Here is a 20902-nt window from a genome sequence, read left to right on the forward strand (position 1 = left end):
AAGAAAAAGAAATAAAAAGCATAGTTTGTAAAGGAAGAATTTCGAAATGAAATGATGATGTATTTGGAAATTTTAAGAAATCAATAAAACATCCACTATAATAAACTAATAAGTGAGTGTAGCAAGGTCTGAGAGTACAATGACAATATAAATCAATTGTTAGATAATCCTACATAGACTCACACTTGGAAGGTCAAGTAATTTTCAATAAAGATACAAAAGCATTAAATGGAGAGAGGAGAATTTTTTCAACATCAGTGCTGGAAAACTGGATATGAGAAAAAAATAATCTAGATACTATCTCAAACTGTGCACAAAAATCAAGTTTCTTTGTAGATCTAAGCATAAAATTTCCAAAATACAGCAAAACAGAACATTTTCATGGTCTTCCCTGTATGCAAATGTTTATTAGACAGGACACGAAAATTATCAAACATATGATTTAAATATGATAAATTAGACTTCATGAAAATTTAAACCTCTGCACATCAAAAGGCAGCAATGACAAATTGAGTATTGAAACCATATACAAGAAATGTGTATCTGCCAGTGGAGTTACATTCAGACTACATATAATATGAAAAATAACCCAAGGAAATAATGGAACAAAAGACTTTAATAAGTATTTTTTAAAAGAAGATAAATGAATGGCCAATAAACAAGAAAAGTGTTAATCATTAATCATTAAGAAAATGCAAATTTAAACAACAAAATATCACTACATGCACACCAGAATGACTAAAATCAGAATTCTCTTACATGGCTGGTAGAGGTGTAATAACGTGACAACTAATTTAATTATCCAAAAAAAAGTCTTGATAGTCTCATATAAAGGTCAATTTATATCAGCAATTTTGGATCTTAGGTAATTATTAAAGAGAAATGAAAATGTATTTCCACAAAAATACATGGACAACCATGTTTATAGCACTTTTATTGTTAATAACCTCAAACTGGAAACAAACTGATACTCCATCAACAAAACAGATCAATAAATTGTATTAAGTTCATACAATTGAGTATTACATAACTATAAAAAGCAGAAAACTAATATTTAATTTTTAAAACTTTCAACATTATATTGAGCAAAAGAGTATTACTGTATACTCCATTTATTTGAAGTCAAGAATAGAAAAAAAAATCTAAGTTGAAAACAATCACAAGTTTGGCTGCCAGTGGCAGGTGAATGGGGAAGGAGCAGACTGGGAAGGAACAATGAGAGAAATTTCTGAAGAAAGCTGCAGTGTATCCCTTTGTCAATACCGTATGGCTAATAGTTGAGCATTTCAATATACATATATTTTATCTAAAAAAGCAAGAATTATGAACAAGTAATAATAATTAAGTGAAGGTTTAGGGAATGGATGCAGGCATTGATCAAGTGAGAATTCAGGACGACGCTAATTTTTGAAGTTTGGGGAAGGAAACATATATGTTCCTTATGTTATTCTGCTTACTTTGATATGTGTTAGAAAGTTTCCGTAACATAAAACTAAACAAGAAACCCAGCAAATATCAAAATTGAGTTGTGTGATTTTAAAATTATTCCTTTAAGATTAGAAATAAGAACAATAACTGGTAGCATTACTATCATTACTGACTTCTAGGTGCTAATGAGGTTCTAGTGAATAAGGTAAGAAAATTTAAAATATAAAGAAAAAAATGACAGAAAATAATTAAAACTGTCATAATTTGCAAATTACAGAACTGTATATGTAGAAAATCCAAGTTAATTTGCAAAGACATTTTTAGACTTAAGAGAGTTTGTAAGTTTTGGACAAAAAGCAAATGTTCAAATCGAACAAATTTCTATACACCAGCCTCAAACAAACAGAAAATCACATTTTAAAATACTGCTTGTAAAGACATCAAATGTACAAATAAATAAAATTGTCAAATACCTAGGAATAATACTCTCAATTTATGTGCAAATTGTTTCTGAGAAACAAGAAATGGTATGAAAAAAAATCAAGGAAGATCTAAGGTAATGTACATATGTTCATGGATTAGAAGACTCAATATTATAAATATATCAGTTTTCCCAATCAGAGCTATAAATTCAGTGGAATTCTAATTGAGTTTCAAACAGACTATTTTTATAGAGCTTGACAAGCTGATTGTAGACTTTGTATGAAAATACAAATGGTCAAAAGTAAGCAAAGATATTTTTGAAGAAGAACAAAATGGGAAGAATTATACTACCACCTACCAATGAAGCCACAGTAATTTAGAATTTAAGACAGTATCAGAGTGGGCATGGTGGCTCACAACTGTAATCTCAGCACTTTGGGAGACTGAGGTGGGCAGATCACAGGATCAGGAGTTCAAGGCCAGCATGGCCAACATAGTGAAACCCCATCTCTATTGAAAATACAAAAAACTAGCCAGGCATAGTGGTGGGCACCTCTAATCCCAGTACTTTGGGAGGCCGAAGTGGGGGGATAATGAGGTCAGGAGCTTGAGACAAGCCTGGCCAATACAGTGAAACCCCATCTCTACTGAAAATACAAAAAATTAGCCAGGCATGGTGATGGGCAGCTGTAATCCCACCTACTCAGGAGGCTGAGGCAGGAGAATCACTTGAATCCAGGAGGCAGAGGTTGCAGAGAGCCAAGATCACACCACTGCATTCTAGCGCCCAGACAACAGTGGGAAACTGTCTCAAAAAAAAAAAAGAAATTAAGACAATGTCATATTAGCACAAATATGAAAAAATGTAGTAGAAATAGTCCTATGCATATTCATACACTTAACTTTTAAATAAAATTTGGTGCAACAGAGTAGTAGAAAAATGAAATTACTTTCAATTAATGGTGCTAAGATAATTGAATATCCATATGGAATTTAAAAAACACAATTTGACATCTGCAGCATACCCAAAATAAAAGTCAATTTGAGATTGGCTGTAGATCTAAATGTGAGAGTTAAAACAAGAAAGTTTCTAAGACACTGCTGTCCAATAGAAATTTCAGTGTTGATGGAAATTTTTTATGTCTGCACTATCCAATATGGTAACCACTAGCCATATGTAATTATTGAGCATTTGATACTTAACTAGTGAAAATAAGAAACTGGATTTTTATGTTTCTTCAATTTTAATTTTATTTTAAATATTCACTAGCTGGTAGATACCATATTGAACAGAGAGGATCTGACGGATAACATGAAAGGATATCCTCATGATGTAAGGGTAGAAAAGCCATCCTATACAAGATATAAACAATACCAACCATAAAGAAAATGATCATTTTCTTGGATCACATTACAACCAAGAATTCTGTCCAACAACGACAACAACAAAATCACTATTGAGTATAAAGATGAAGCACACACTTTGGGAGGCCAAAGCTGGCGGATCATGGGATCAAGAGATCAAGACCATCCTGGCCAACACGGTGAAACCTCATCTCTACTAAAAATACAAAAAATTTAGCTGGGCATGGTGGCATGTCCTGTGGTCCCAGATACCCGGGAGGCTGAGGTGGAAGAATCGCTTGAACCCAGGGGGAGGAGGTTACAGTGAGCCGAGATTGCACCACTGCACTCCAGCCTGGTGACAGAGCAAGACTCCGTCTCAAAAAAAAGAGATGAAGCACGGAGTGTGGGAAAATACAACGTGCACAAAACAAAAGGCCCATATTCACCATGAAAAAGAATGCCTATAAGTAAATTGGTAAAAGATAAACACATGAGAAAAATTGGTAAGGAATATGAGCAGACGTTTTGCAATCAGCCTGTTAGTAAATGTAAATTTAAACACGTCTATTATTATAAACCCTAAGAAGGACTACAAAAAAGATTCACAAGACTAAGTGCTGGTGAATATGTGGCACAATAACATTTTTACATAGTGGGAATGAAAAATGACATAACCATCATGGAAAACCAGTTAGTATTATACACATGTTGAAGATACTCACACAGCATGACCCAGCAATTTTATTCCTGGGTCATTTCTGCAACAGAAATGCAGACTAGCACAACTCATGATAGTTTTGTAGTTCCAAACAGAAATAAGTTGCATGGATAAAGAATGCATAACATATTTATACAATGAAAATACCAAATACACATTAAAATAAACAAAACACAGCTATCATGTAATAAAATTAATAAACAAGAAGAATTTTATAGTGTTTATTAAGAACCTTAACAATTATCATACCCTCCAAGGTACTGACTCTATTTATAGAAATTTATTCTAGGTGAATATATATAAATATGTACTGACAAGGATATTCATTAGAGTGCTATTTGCACCATAGAAAAACTAGAAAAAAGAAATCCTAAATTGTATAAATTATCGTACTTCTATATGAAGAAAAACTAAGCTGCGGGTATAAATTACTTAATGACATTTAATGATGTCAAAAATATTAAGACAAATATGCAACCCATATATATGATACTAACTAAAATGTCACTGTCAAAATGTTACATGAAAGAGCACCAAAACTTGTTAACAGTGCTTACTTCTATGTGGTACTATTTAGGATGATTTTATTTTCTTCTTTGTGTTATTCTGTTATTTACAAATTTTCCCAATGAAAATTTATCAATCAGAAAAAAATATTGCTGTTTTAAATATAAATATGACTAAATGTTAATACTAGCTAATTAAAAAGTCAGAAAGAGAAATATGTATGTGTGTATATATATATATATATGTGTGTGCTTTATTATTTTTAGAAAGGCTTTCTGAAGTTTAGAAAAAATAAATATTAAAAGACCCTATAAATTAATGGTAACGATATTGGTGAAACGTTTGAATATAAAGCTTGAAAATTAAGAAAGATAATCAGGAAATAGAATATTGGTTTAAAAGAAAATCAAAGCAACAAAACCAAGAATACATAACAACCATCTTTCTACAGAATGGAATTAACAAATAAATACCCTCATGTGTTAAAATACTAGGGACAAGAGATTCCTTTAACCCTGTCACCCTTCAGCTTAAACCATTTATTACAAGAAATAGCTCACATGCCTTTTGACTATTGAGGATTGTCTACAAGTTTAACACTTAGATATCCATGGTTTCTACATTAACCCATCAACCCATAAAATTACAGATTTTTCATTATTCTTTTGTTTTTAGTACTAAGCTGGTCTTTCTTTGGAGTCCTTTGAAATACCATAAAGAAGAAAGAAATCAATATTTGAAGGAGGTAATATGAAAATATCTCCCAAATGCAGAATTTTTAAGCAAATGCTATTTTAATCAAATGTTAATAAATGGAAACAAATGATCTTTCTCACAAATGATATTTGCAGTTGTTTAATATAGCTATTATATAACTTTGTGTTTTGGGTACCTATTTTAAGGAAATAAGAATTCATAGAATTGAACCAACAAATTTATAGCATGCTTGATATCTGATTTAAAAATCTGTCTTCAAATGACCTCACTGATTCTAGAAGATATTTTAAATATTATATATTATTAGTAGGTTATAATTCAATGTAAGCCTTGTCTAGTCTATTTCAGTGATCTGCTTTCAAATACTACATGGTTAAATTCCACTTGGAATAAATTTCCAAAACTATGATTCTGAGAAACACAAATTAACCAAGGTAAATTTAATTTTCTCCTGACAATTATACATTACATAATTCTTTGCTAAGAAGTAAAATCTTCTATCTGTAAAATCTGCATGAAAAATTGCAAACATTTAAACGAATGCTGGAGGAATTATTTTTTTTCAAACCATTTTTAGTTTGATAAATGAACAAATTCTGAATTCTACATTTCTAATTTCAGAATATGTTTATTTTCAAAACACATCAATATGTATGTGTGTATGTATATATATATGCAATCAAGGTGCCATATTTATTCAAAGTGGAACCATTCCTTTTAGTTATTTATTATGTGATATGCCTGATAAATGTATAATTCAGAAGAAAATAATTACAAATTTCAAGTATAAAAATATTTTGAAGCCATTTGAAACTAATACTGTATATAAACAGAAAACAGATTTTTAAATTATTTTTAAGGTGATTAAGGAAGTACTTTTATATAAAGTATAGACTATAACTCTATATTGGTCTTAGCAGTTGTTAATTATTGATTAACAATTAGATAAAGATAATGTATTGTCAACAGTATCTGAGAATAGGAAAATGGAGCTTACCATCCCAAATCTGCCACCAAAAAATGTATTTCAAGACAACTTGGAATTATATTTTTGGAAGGAAATCAGTCCTCTTTTTTTCTAGAATAAATAAATTTATTTTTTCAAAAACTAAAGCTAAAAATGTTTTTGTAAATAAATAGAAAAATAATTTAATATATAAATTAAATATATCTCTACAAATAATCTGTGCTATGAAATCAATGGTTTAAAAGATCTGATTGAATATTTGACCTATATCTATACTACTTTTGGTAAAACATTTATAGTTTAGTAAAACATTTAATAACTTGTGTTTATATTCTCCGTCGCAGGTAAGTACAACAGGCTAGGCTACAGGATGAAGGATTAGGGTTGCTTTTTAAGATTATTCTGTGGAAAAATAAATTTATATTGGTTATCAAATCAGGTATAGAACGTACACATTTGAAGACTACAGATTAAAGCAAATTGAATGAGGTATTTGTCCAGTTATTTAGAGAACTTTCTTTGTCACAGTTGAATTGGGTCTCTCTCTAATGCAACTTTTGATAGAGGGAGGAATAACTGACACCTTGTTGTTTGTTGCATACCAAACACTTGTTGGTCAGAGCCTTAAGTCTAAAGTTCTTGAAATTTAGAGCTCTAGAATAAAGCTCTGGAAAATGTTGGTAAAAAGATATAGAGAAGGAACTCCAAGTTTAAGGAGACCCATATGGCAGCTCTCATTTTCCACACATTACCCCAGCTTATGTACCAAAAACTACACAAGAATTTGGGAAAGCTTTTTATGGGACTTGGTTCCAATCACTTCAGTCACCAATAAGTGTTTGCTACACTGTCTCTCTGTCATTTCCTGTTAGTCAAGCTTCTCTGAGTCTACTGAGTCTCACCATTAGATATGCATATTTATTAGAAGGCAATAGGTTGTATAGTGACTGTAGTAGTTGCCTAGGGCCACTGTAACAAAATATCACTAACTGGGTGTCTTAAAAACAACAAAAATTTGTTGTATTACACTTTGGGAGGCTAGGAGTCTGAAACCATGCTTATTTCAAAACTTCTAGGAAATCTTTCCTCTCCTCTTGCTAGCTTCTTGTGGTTTGCTGGTAATATTTTGTATTCCTTGGGTTGCAATTGCATATCTCCCATCCATGCCTTCATTACCAAAAGACATTCTTCCTGTATGTCTTCACATGGCCATCTTCTTATGAGAACACAAGTCATATTGGATTAGGGGCCTTCCTACTCCAGGATAACATCTCCTTAACTATTTACACCTGCAATGACCCTATTTCCAAATAAGATCACATTCTGGTGTACTGGGAGTTGAACTTCAACTTATCTTCTTTAGGGGACGCAATTTTACACAAAATAGCAACAGTATAATTTATTATCTAGACCAGGAAAGCTGAGAAAGACTCATGTAGGTGAGGTTTTTGCAACCCCTCATAGAAGTAAGTTTAAGTTTGTTTAATCCTTCACAAGAAACTTCCATAAGACAGTCTTGTCTCTAGCCAAAATTGATTTTCTCTCATTGTTCAGTCTATTATACTAAAGAGAGCAGGAAACTGTGCTGTCACACATACATTGCATATGATTTTATTTACTTCTCAAAACTTCAAAACTAACTTTGTATAATTGGTATTATTATCTAGATATTTATATAAGAATAGTAAAAAGTTAAATAAATACTCAAGATAGCATAGCAGGAATGTGCCAAGGCCTAGATCAAGAGTTTCAGGTTTTTCAAGTTGCAAAGATCATCCTCTTTCCATTGAACTATGTGGTCTCCCTCAATTAATATATTGAGGGATGGTGATAAGGCCATCCAGAGCCTTATCACCATAATATAGTCTAGCTCTTCACATAATTTTCATGTGTTATGACTCTCATATTTTTTTTCAACTATTTAAAAATATAAAACCTGTTCTTAGCTTGCAAGTCATACAAGAAACTGGAAGCAGGCTGGATTTGGCCCATTAGTTTAGCTTTCCAGTCCCTGGCATACTGGAAATTGTCAATGTGAACTTTCAGTCCTTGCGTGGGTCACCAAATGGATAATTACAAAAACAGTCAAGTCAGAATGTATAAAGATATGACTAAAAGATAAGACAATTTACTATACCAACTAGATATTCTGGTATTGCAACGTCTATGCCATTTAGGAAAAAAAAAACCTTAATTTTTAGACACAAGAAGAAGATCTGAAGCAAATATCTGAATTAAATCAAAGTATCCTTCTTCCAAAAAAAGAGAAAGAAACAAAGAAAGAATCACAAAAATTGTATTGGCTATCTAATGCAATTTATTTCAATCTATCAAAAGATATGTAACTACATTCTTAATTCCCTTCAGAGAGTATAATAATCTCAGCATTGCCATAAAACATGCCATTATACCTTACAAAACTTTGAAACCTGGAATTTTCCCTTATGTCATCCTCATTCTTCTTAATGTTCGGTGAAGTCCAGGGCACTTTCCAAAGTCAAAAAGCACTGGAAAATATGACATAGATATAAGTAATTCAAATATTGCGAGTATACTGGGTGGGGGAATCTCTTTTCAAAAATTAAATATTCCCTGAGCAGCCTCAATTGAATCACAGGCTGAATTAACCACTCAGTGAAATATGTTGCTTGTATGAGTAATGTTGAGATGGAAAAGAATTAATTAGCTGGATGACTGTGGATAAGGATGTACAGTCTGTAAAGCTTGAATACATAATTCATGCAATGATGATGATAATAATGAACAGCAAAAGGAAAGCAAACCATTATAATACAACCTTTAGATATCAGCTATTTAGAGCAAGAATTTTATAACTAGGGAAAGGGATTGCAAACCATGGAGGCTACTTCTGTTAAGATGATTATCAGGCCATGCTTAGTGGTTACACATGTAATCCCAGCACTTTGGGAGGCCAAGCTGGGTGATTCGCCTGAGGTCAGAAGTCCAGCCTGTCCCACATGATGAAACCCCGTCTCTACTAAAAATACAAAAATTAACTGGGTGTAGGGGTGCACGGCTCTAATCCCAGCTGCTAGAGAGGCTGAGGAAGGAGAATTGCTGGAACTCAGGAGGCAGAGGCTGCAGTGAGCTGAGATCGTACCACTGCACTCCAGCCTGGGCGATAAAGCAAGACTCAAGTTAAAAAAAAAAAAAAGATGATTATCAGTTTGTGCATGCACAGGAGAGGCAAATTATGAACACATCCAAGTATGTCCATGGTGTTGCTTTTCCAGAGATGAGAGAAGAAATTATACAGCTTAATTCAATGACAAATACTTTCACAGTTTCAATGTTCTTTGTGAGTTTTGGTATTTATTTACATGGTATAGGGAAATCATATTTATGGTATAAGAGGTTTAATTCTTCCCTTTAAAAATAAAGGAAGAGACTTATTTCCCCTCCCCCACCATTTTTCTGAGAACATTTACTTTTTTTATTTTAATTTTTAAAATTTTAGATTCAGGGTACATGTGTGGTTTTGTTATATGGATATATTGTATAATGGTGAGGTCTGGGCTTCTAGTATACCCATCACCCAAATAGTGAACATTCTACCCAATAGATAACTTTTAACCCTCACTCTTCTTTGGAATCCCAAGCATCAATTATTTTCACATTTATATCCACATGTACTCATTGTTTAGCTTCTATTTATAAGTGAGAACAGAGAGCATTTATTTTAGGCAATTGAAGTATTTTCTCCTCCCTTTGAAAAGTGTATAGAGAATGTGGAGAAAAAGGAACACTTTTACAGTGTTGGTGGGAGTGTAAATTAGTTCAACCATTGTGGAAGACAGTGTGGCGATTCCTCAAGGCCTTAGAAATAGAAATTCCATTTGACCCAGCAATCCATTACTGGGTATATATCCAAAGGACTATAAATCATTCTACTATAAGGACACATGCACACGAATGTTCATTGCAGCACTGTTTACAATAGCAAAGACCTGGAACCAACCAAAATGCCCATCGATGATAGACTGGATTGGGAAAATGTGGCACATATACACCATGGAATATAATGCAGCAATCAGAAATGATGAGTTCATGTCGTTTGTAGGGACATGGATGAATCTGGAGAACATCATTCTCAGCAAACTGACACAAGAACAGAAAATGAAATATCGCATATTCTCACTCATAGGCGGGTGATGAAAAATGAGAACACATGGACACAGGGAGGGGAGTATTAAACACTGGGGTCTATCGGGGGGAAAAGGGGAGGGCCAGTGGGAGGGGGAGGTGGGGAGGGATAGCCTGGCGAGAAATGCCAAATGTGGGTGAAGGGGAGTAAAAGGAAGCAAAACACACTGCCATGTGTGTACCTATGCAACTGTCTTGCATGTTCTGCACATGTACCCCCAAACCTAAAATGCAATAAAAAATTTAAAAAATAAAAATAAAAAAAATAAATAAAGATATGATAGGCGTTTGTCAGCTTTATGACCCAGAAATGTCTTTCTAAAAGCTCTGAGAGCCATTTTTTTAAGATGCAGACATCAAGGAAAACAGTATCCTACTTTCCCAGCTTCTGTGTAAGGGTGGGAGCCTAACTTTGTGGAAGGGTGGTACCTTGTTCCAATTCGTGTAACTACCATCTGTTATAAAGATATGAGAAGTTTGTTTTTCCTCAGGATAAAGCCAATTACTGTGTAAACCTAGGGTAAACTATTTGTGATAAATGATACCATCAAGTCCTCTTACTTGAGGACCAATTACTGTTTATCTTGAAAATATGCATGCAGTGTTTTGTATCTGCTTGGCTATAAGGGGTTAAGATTCCTTTCCATCTTGGCAATTGCTTAGCAGATGGTCTGTACTTCATGCATATCACATTTTGGTTTAATGTGTATTCAATAATACAAGTGTTTTCTTTTTCTATTACCCTTGTGGAGAGGATTTTGGGGTTGGGAGAAGATTTTGTTTGTAATTATATTTTCTCAGCAATACTCATCTGCCAACATTGCATTTTTGATCAGATATTTTGTTTTAATTGGGCAAATGGGATCATTTCATTAATAATTATAATGAATAGTGTTTACTATTCACTTTTTTTTTAACTTTTTATGTTTCTTGCAGCTAGGTTTTTTTTATGATTAAACGCTCAACCCGAAGCAAAAGAAACCAAGATAAATATCTTGTTTATAAGCTAAGATTATTGGTTTCTGATGGTTGAAAATAGATAGCTTCTTAACTTTCCAATCTTATGTTTAAAATATATTCATTCGCTCAGAGGTTTTCAGTGTCTTTCTAGGGAAGTCTAGTTATTTTCTACTTACTTCATGTTGAGGTAGAAGTATTAGACGCACTGAGGTTAGGAATTTGGGAAGTTGCTAACTGACAGGTCAAAAATCTCGGTCATCAGGTAGTCTCAGATTGTCATAGAGTTGTAAATCATTGCTGTGGTTTTCTTGGCTCTCTGGAAATTTCTAGGGATTCTTCCAGGGCTGCTGTGCCAGGGAAGGGTTGAATGGCCTGCTCTGGAGCAACTCTGCCTCTGATTGTCCCACTTCAGATAGTAGGGGTTTTGGCTAGCTTCATTTGAACAAAGGACTAATTAAAAGGCTTTAATCCAGTCCAGACACACAAAATTCAAGAATCACTTTACAGCATTTAAGCTACTAGCACACTGGGAGTGATTGGAAACTGACTGATATTGCTATTAAAAGCATCAGCCTTATTATTAGTGCATATCTCAGTCCTCGGTTCTTCCACATACTAGCCAGGCTGGTTATTTAAGCACTCACAGGCTCATTCTCCTCATCTACAAAGAGGGACTAACAAACATCATCCTGAAAATATCTTTGTATTGATGATTTAGGCCCAGTCACAATAAGCATCTAAGACAATGCCTGTCATACAATCAAAGCATAGGAAATGGAGGCCCAGACTCTTTTTTTTTTTTTTTTAAAGTGAATTAAGAATTCCTCCTTATATTGAGATAATTTTGACTATTGATAATTTGTATCTATGGACTCACTATGATAGTTTTCTCCTCTAGAGTTAAAAAAGAATCTAATTTTTCTTCCTCCTCAAAGTTTTTAAATAAGAAAATTTTAACTTCTTTAAACTTTTTTCCAACATGTTATTATATACTATTTTCAAGTCTCCTAATAAGTGATGTTTTTGCAAAAGCTTTCTATTTTGTAAAGTGTTTTAATTTGCTAGTGTTTCTGATGAAAATTTTAGTGAACAAAATATTCTAGGTACAATCTAATTGGCATAGAGTCCAGTGGAACTACTATCATTACATTAATGTGAGTTTAAAATATATTATTTCTTGTGGTAACCATAGAATATTGCTGGCTCATTTCAAGGCTCCTATGAATTGAGAGTCTTGTAAAGTACTTTTAAAATTGCTGCTTATTTGTATCTCCTTTATTCTTGTCAACTCTTTGACAATTAAATACAGAACTTTCTGTTGATGCCTACTAAAATTCTACTTGTTGATTTAAACCTATTCTTCAGCTAATTTGAATCTGGATTTAATTTTTTAATTTATTAGCTATTTTTTCAGATTTGTCATCTGAAAATTTTATATTCATGTTTTGGTCACATAGTATATTAAAAGTATTGAACAGAAAGAGCCCTGTATCATACCAATTTCAACCTATCGCTATGAGATGGTTGAAACATTTCTTCAATCATGCGCAAGTCTACTTCAATCTTATTAAATGTTTTGATGAAATCCAAAATGACTATAATTACAATTATGTTTCTTCAGCACATTATGTGAAAGATACTTATATCTAAATCCATTACATATATAAATTTATTTAATTTTCGCAACCAACATACGGGGTAGGAACTATTAGAATTCTCATTTTGTATAGACAAAGGAATAGACCAGTTAGTCAATTTGCCCAAACTCACATAGGTAGTACATGGAAGAACTGGAAATCAGACTTAAGCAGTCTTAAAGTCATTATTTTTATCCATTGTGCTATATAGTCTGCTACAAAACGTGTGATAATCACCTAGCTACACCTTACTAGACCTTGTATCTCCTGATCTCCCTAAATAGGTTACTTGATTATGAACACTGTTATTAAACAGTTGAATCTGAACTGACTTCCAGACTTTGAAATTACTTCTTATATGTGTTAATTATTAATATTAATGAAAATTTTAAAATAAAGTACATAACTATTTCTAATAAAGTTATATCAAATTTATCAGAGTTGTATCTAAAGGACAATGTTTTTGAAAACAAGGTTATCAGCCCTCTACCCAAACCTCTGTCCTGTTCTCTACAACTCCTCAAAGTTTTTTTGTTAAATAAAAAAGTATCACAGAAATTTAATCATCAAAATCCAGAATATGAGAAACTCTGAGGACAGTCTGGTATCATTGATAAATGAATTGCAAGGAAAAGAGGGGGACAAGTATAGATGAGAGGCTTTAATTTTTAAATTTGCTTATATACATATATTTATTTTTTATTGTATTTTAGGTTCTGGGGTACATGTGCAGATCATGCAGGGTTGTTGCATAGGTACATACATGGCAAGGTGGTTTGCTACTTCCATCACCCCGTCACCTATATCTGGCACTTCTCCCCATGTTATCACTCCCCAACCTCCTCAATCCCTGCTGTCCCTCCTTTGCCCCCTGCAACAGACCCCAGGGTATGATGCTCCTCTCCCTGCATCCATGTGTTCTCATTGTTCAACACCCACCTATAAGTGGGAACATGCAGCATTTGATTTTGAAAGTGACTTTGTCATTTAAATTTGCAAGTTATTTTGGTACCCTTGGTTAGATTTTGTTTGAGCTGTAATAGTAAAGTGTCTCTAAAAGTTTTTTTTCATCTTTCTGTCAATTGTAACCTTCGATTTTCTCTTTTAAAATCTGTTATAATTTTTCTTTTCCTATCTATCTTTATACAATAATTTAAAAAAGGAAAGCCTTAGTAAACAGCAAGGCAAGAAGCAGTGCATAAATATGACGAGGAGGGATAACACTAGTGGTAGAACATTATGTTTTGATTTTATTCATTTATTTATTTTATTGCATTTTAGGTTTTGGGGTATATGTGCAGAACATGCAACATAGTTGCATAGGTACACACGTGGCAGTGTGCTTTGCTGCCTTCCTCCCCTTCACCCACATCTGGCATTTCTCCCCATGCTATCCCTCCCCAGCTTCCCCCCCACCGCTATCTCTCCCCTATTCCCCCAATAGACCCCAGTGTGTATGGACACAGGGAGGGGAGCACAACATTATGCTTTTATATGTCCTTTTTTTTTCCTCACAAGTGTTTGACAATAGTCAGGAAAATGGAATAAGAGGAACATCACTCTGAACATGTAAGCAAATAATGTAATTTTATGAGCGATTTTTTATAAAAACCAAGTAAAGTTTCCTTATAAAAAAAATTGCACTCCAGTCTGGGTAACAAGAGTGAAACTCCGTCTCAAAAAAAATTTTTTTTGAAATTTCCAATAGGGAAAAATAGCTTCTGAAATAAGGTCAGAAATCCATAAGGAAACAACTTTAAGAAAATACAGCAAAGTAATATAATAAAGTGAGAAACTTAGAAAAATACTAAGAGAAAAAAGGAGTAATAAAATGAACAATAAAAGAAAAACATTCAGAGCCAATAAGGAAGTTGATTGCTTTGATTTAGTGTTAATGGAGAGCATGCTAGGGCTTCGTTTCATGATATAGGGAAAAAATAAAGAAAAATAAGTGAATGTGGTAAGAAAAGATGTTATAAAGGCAGATGAGAGAATTCAGATTCCATTCAGAAGTTATGAAGTATGCTGGTTTAAAAAAACGTAAGAACTTTAGAACAGAACGCAAGAGCCAAGTAAATAATTTCAGAAAATTTGATGGAGGTAAAAAAGACTATAACTTGAACTTCAAAAGAGATTTTTTTGTTTGTGAAAAAATTTATATTGGCAACACTTTTTATTTTTTAAGGTGTGGGGGAAGAAATCTCATACAGATTAAACCAGAAAATTGTGCTTTCTCTAAAGGAATGGAAATCTGTTTAAATCCAGACTTCAGTGTTCTATACTAAAAAAAAAGACAATATAATAACTTTTTCTGTGTAGTAATATTTAAATGTGATCAGGTCATCATGTGGGCTGTGAAAGCCAGTATTTCTATGAGAACCTCTGTAAGGATACCCCAGGACAGCAAGAGCTTCACCTACCTACAAAGGCTGACTGGACAGACATTTTTCCTAAATAATGTGTACGGCTGTCATACAATTTTTAAGAGATACCTATCTGTACTATGTTGCTCAAATCCTCACTTCTCCTTATCTCCTCCATACCTTCTCCACTTCTCAGACTGCTCCTTGACTTCTTTTATTCCAAATTTTCTTTTATTCCACAAGCATAGAAATGTAATCATCTCCTTTCTTGACATTACTTTCCAAACCAATTGCTGTGAGTTAAGGCTGGGTAAATCATCTTTTAAAAATCAAAATACTTCACTAAATAAAAGATAATTTTCTCTAAAGAAAATATTGCTACTTGAAAAGCAGAGAATGAAAGAAGTTGAAATTATACTCTCTCTCTCTCCCTTTCTCTTGATTACAGGCTTTACTTAATCATCACCCAGATTCAAACTTATTTATCTTTCTAGCTCCAAAGCCTTATTTTGTTCTTAGACCACTGACCTCTGGCTGATTGTTTATTTGACTGATTGAAGTAGACTTCTTACTGTCCTGTTTTGAGAAGACTGGGGTGTATTGGGATAGTTTTGTATATAACTTGCATTCCCTGTATTAGTGATCATTGTCTATGACACCCCAGGAACAACAGGACTATCTGGCTCATGAAAGCATGTGAAAAAAAGGACTCTGGATAATCAGGTGAACTCTGATGGAGTTGCCCCAGTACTTATATTAGGTTATTTCATGGCATAAGAATATGTAAGACAAATTGACTTCTGCAGGTTATAATCTACCTGATCCAATCATGACTGACATGAATGTTACAAGGGACAGTCTAGCATTCATTGAGGAGAGAGAAAGCTTGTGTTAAAAATCAGAAGTTCCAGGGCTTTCACAATATTTCCTCTCCGACATTTAGTGATCTACAACTAACTTTGCATTTTAACAATTAAGTATGTATGCATATCTATATCTATTTCACAATTTCATTATAATTTCATGAAGTCAAAGATATTTTAGGATTATAAAAGCAAAAAGGGCATAGAATAAAAAGATGAATAAATTTAACTTTATAAAAGATTTACCACTTTGTTCTAACTTTTCTTATTTTCTCCATGGCACACACACAAAAAATATTGTGATATAGCTATTGGAGAAGCATTTGGAATTAACAAGCTGTATGACTTTTAAGTTTCCATTGTCCCATTCCTGTGTTGCAATTAATCTGGAATTATCAAGACAGCAAAAGGATGGAAGAGAAGGCAGGATATGGATTGAATGATTAGGATCTAAAGCTGCCATGTATAGCTCTGTTCATGGCATCCCTATCTTTTTGAAGTTTTTATCTAAGTTTTTTAGGTCCTCATTTAAAAAGACACTTTGCTTAGCAGTTTTGGGAACAGAGAAAATTTTGGCAAAAGGTCATATCAAGTGAGACACACTATGGATAGTTCTTGTGTAGACTTTTGCTGACTAGTGTTATTTGTTTGGGTTGTCATATCATTGGAGACTTACGTATTAACCAAGAGGAATATTGAAATCGCAAGGTTATTTATATAAAAAAGCTATTTTTCTTAACTACTTTCCTGTTTTATTTATTTAATTAACTTCTTAATTCTGAAGAATAAATTCTTAACATAACAGTTCAATATTGTCAAAAGTATTTCTTAAAAACAAATTTTTCTGTTCTTATAATCACATTTTCTCTAAAGTTAGAAAGCAATTTAAACATAATATTGGCATAAAGTATTCTGCCTCTGAAATTACATTGAGGAAACAAAAATTACAGATGATTGCTAGTCATATTTAGACATTTTATGATACCTTCACATATGTCAACGAATATGTGTTCCTATCACTGCATAAAATTTGAAAAACTTAAAGAAGACTTTACTCAAAGGTCTTAGGACACATTGAAAAAATTTTTTTTTGTAAATTTAGATATAAATTAAAGTAATTCTTATTTTACTTTTTGTTGTTAGAAAATGAAAGGTAATAGAAACAGAAAATGAATGGGTAAGGTGAATCCTCACAAACATTATTATGTTATTAAGTGTTTTAAATTTTAAGGATTTAAATTTTAGCTAATTTTATAATTTCTATTATGTCATAGCAACAATAAAAATACAGTTTTTAAATAATATTTGGGTTAAAACAAAAAATTTGGCTAATTATTTTCTTATGCCTCAGCAGTTTCTTTAGGCTTAAATTCAGATCAATGTATTAAGGGAAACAATCAACAGAATTAAGTGACAACATGTAGGATTGGAGGAAATATTTGCAAACTATATATGACAATGAGTTAATATCTAAAAGATATGAAGAACTCAGACAACTCAATAGCAAGAAAATAAATAACCTGATTAAATGTACAAAGTACCTGAAAAAAAGAAACGTTTCTCAATGGCAGATATACAAATGGCCAGCGGGTATGAAAAATACTCAGCATCACTAATCACCAGAAAACAATGTAAATTAAAACCACAATGAGATTTACGTCATACCTGTTAGAATGGCTATTTTCATAAAAGATAAAATATGTGTTGGTGAAGATGTATAGAGAAAGGAATCCTTATACACTGTTGGTGGGAATGTAAAATGGTATTGACATTATAGAAAACAATATGGAGATTCCTCAAAAAAATTTAAAATGGAACTACTGTATGCTCTATCAATTCCACTTCTGGGTACGTATTCAATGTATGTTGGATTAGTATGTTGGGTCAATACAAAATCAATATGTTGAAGAGATACTATCACTCCCATGTTCATTGCAGCATTATTTACAATAGCCCAGGTATGAAATCAACCTAAGTGTCCATCAATGGAAGAATGGATAAAGAAAGTGTGGTACATATACACAATTGAACATTACTTAGCCTTATAAGAGAAGGAAATCCTGTCAGTTATGGATGCACCTAGAGGAGATAAAGCTAAGTGAGATAAGCCACACACAGAAAGACGAATACCGTGTGATCTCACTTATTTGTGACATCTAAAAAAAATGTGAAGTCATAGAAGCAGAGAGTAGTAGGGGTCTGGTGGTGGTGGGATACAAAATTTCATTTCAACAGGAGGAATAATTCAGATCTATTGTACAACATGGTGACTATAGTTGATGACAATATGTTTTATACTTAAAAATTCCTGAGTGTAGATTTTAAATGTTCTTACCACAAAAAGTTAGTATGTTAGGTAATTGATATGTTAATTAATTTGATTTAGCCATTCTGTAAAGTATACACATGTCAAAACACCATATTGTATGCTAAAATATGTATAATTATTATGACAAATAAAAATAAACAAAATTAATAATGAATAAATGAAAACCTCAAAACAAAACCAATCTATAAATGGTCTGTACACACACACACGATTCTAGGAAGTCTGTTATATTCTTTGTTATTCTGCTTTTAAAATCAACTGATGCTTATTGAAAGCTAAGTGCTGTGGGTACAACTGTAGAAATGAATTACCACTATCAATCAAGTGGGTTACAATTTAATAGGAAGAGATTATCAATGACAAACAGTATAAATACGTGACAATAAGAGTTAATAATGTGGGAATTTATAAGAGAAGCCCCTAATACAGTTTTGTGAGTAATGGTGGAATATCAGAGAAGTCTTTGCAAAAAAAAAATGTTTCCCTAAGTTTACCAGTTAGCCCCGGTGGGATAGAGATGCCAAACAATATTTCTACTTCTTCACATATAGTTTTAAAGCACTGCTTATACTACCTGTCTATATGTCTTCAATTTCTATTTGGATCTTACCTAAGTCTGGCTTCAGCTTCCATCACTGCACTTAGCAAGTCTCCCTTAAGCCACTAAAGATTTTTGATGTCATACATTTAATGGACTTTTTGATCAGTGCTTGCCCACAGTTAAGCATTGTTCTCTTCTTAAGACATTCTTTTCTGTAGTCTTCTCTGAAAGAAACACTTTTTATTTCCACTTTTGTAACACATTCCTTCTCCAGTTCTGTTTGCAGGACATCTCATTCTACCTTGCTCAGAAGCACTGGAGTTCCTTGAGACGTCTACTTCATTTCTCTTCAGAGATAATATTTTTAAGGCAATCTCATTCACACCAATGACTCCTCTTATGATCACACATGTTTATGTCTAGCTCAGATTTATTATCTAAGCTACAACCCCAACTGAGAACTTTACATCTCTTCTTGGATGCTTTCAAGACAACTAAAATTCAACATGTCAGAATTAAATTTATAATCTTCCTCCTAAATCTGATATACTTTCAGCAAATGACATTATCATCCATCTATCAGTACAAGACGTAAACATAAAACTCATCCTTAAACTCCCTTCTCCTTCATTTATCAATTTCTGCCCAGTTTACTTCTTATATCTTTCTCAAATCCATCAGTACCTCTATATCACCACCAATTAAATTAATTCAAGCTATCAACTCTGGCTTGTGCTACTAAAAACAACATTCTTTAAATTGATATTTCCATATCTGTTCTTGCCTCTTCAAATTTATTCTCTATCCAAAAGCCACAGTAATATTCTAGAACAGGGGTCATCAAAGTTTTTCTGTGAAGGGGCAGATGGTAAGTAATTTCAACTCTGAAGGACTTGAAATCTATTATTTTCTTTTTTTGAGACAAAGTCTCTCTTTGTTGCCCAGGTTGGAGTGCAGTGGCACAGTCTCGGCTCACTGCAACCTCCATCTTCCAACTTCAAGTGATTCTCCTGCCTCAGCCTCCCGAGTAGCTGGGATTACAGGTGCCTACCACCATGCTTGGCTAATCTTTTGTATGTTTAGTAGATACCAGGTTTCGCCATGTTGACCAGGCTGGTCTTAAACTTCTGACCTCGTAATCCACCTGCCTTGGCCTCCCAAAGCACTGAGATCACAGGCTTGAACCACCAAGCTCAGCAGAAATTTCCCACAACTAGTCAGTTCCACCATTTACCTCAACGGCATCTATAAAGAATGTGTTAAACGTGTGAACACAACTATGATTATGTTGCAATAAAACTTGATTTATAGAATAGGCTGTAGGTAATATTTGACATGAATCCATCAACTCTTGATTTAGGATAGAAAACTAGTCAAAAGAATTCCTTCCCGAAAACACATTAATGATCTCCTAGTACTCTTAGGACAAATATCAAAACAAAACCTTACTTCTCTTATCACCTACCTCCATCTCTTTTATGCCTCCATACTCTCTAGATTCCAGTTTTCCTTTTGTAGTTCTGGCAAAGTACTGTTCCTTCCTGCAACAGGGCTTTTGTATTTGCTTTTTCTCCTGCCTGAAAATTCCAGACTATGTTTAATGCCCCATATTCAATGTACCATGTTTCTTTCATTCAAAGAACTGGCTACATAAGTATTTTCACATTGTGTCAATTTGATTAATTTCTATCACTCACAATAGATTAAACTCAAAGAAGACAGGTTGTATATCTACCAGTTCACTATTGTTTTCTAACTCTTGGCACATTACTTGGTACATTAGAAGAGCCTTATACATGTTTCTATAATAGATGAATGAATGGATGAACGAGTGAATGCATGCATGTATGTGTGCATGCATGTATGTGTGCATCCATGTATGTGTGCATCCATGTATGTGTGCATGCATGAAAAGATGAGAGATAAGAAATTATGGCT

The 20902-nt window shown here is 33.2% G+C and overlaps 1 long non-coding RNA gene across 1 annotated transcript in view; it reads right to left on the reverse strand.

Annotated features, from left to right (window-relative positions):
- Positions 1-919: 919 nt before the first annotated feature.
- Positions 920-20902, reverse strand: part of LOC144578280 (uncharacterized) — a 252199-nt gene continuing 232216 nt past the window's right edge. Inside the window, exons 4-5 of the long non-coding RNA XR_013523755.1 lie at positions 8519-8614; positions 920-2656 (exon numbers count right to left, since the gene is read on the reverse strand). This is a non-coding gene — a long non-coding RNA (uncharacterized LOC144578280). The remainder of the gene's footprint in view (positions 2657-8518; positions 8615-20902) is intronic.

The sequence above is a fragment of the Callithrix jacchus genome, chromosome 11, assembly GCF_049354715.1.
Source record: "Callithrix jacchus isolate 240 chromosome 11, calJac240_pri, whole genome shotgun sequence".
NCBI classification, from domain to species: Eukaryota; Metazoa; Chordata; class Mammalia; order Primates; family Cebidae; genus Callithrix; species Callithrix jacchus.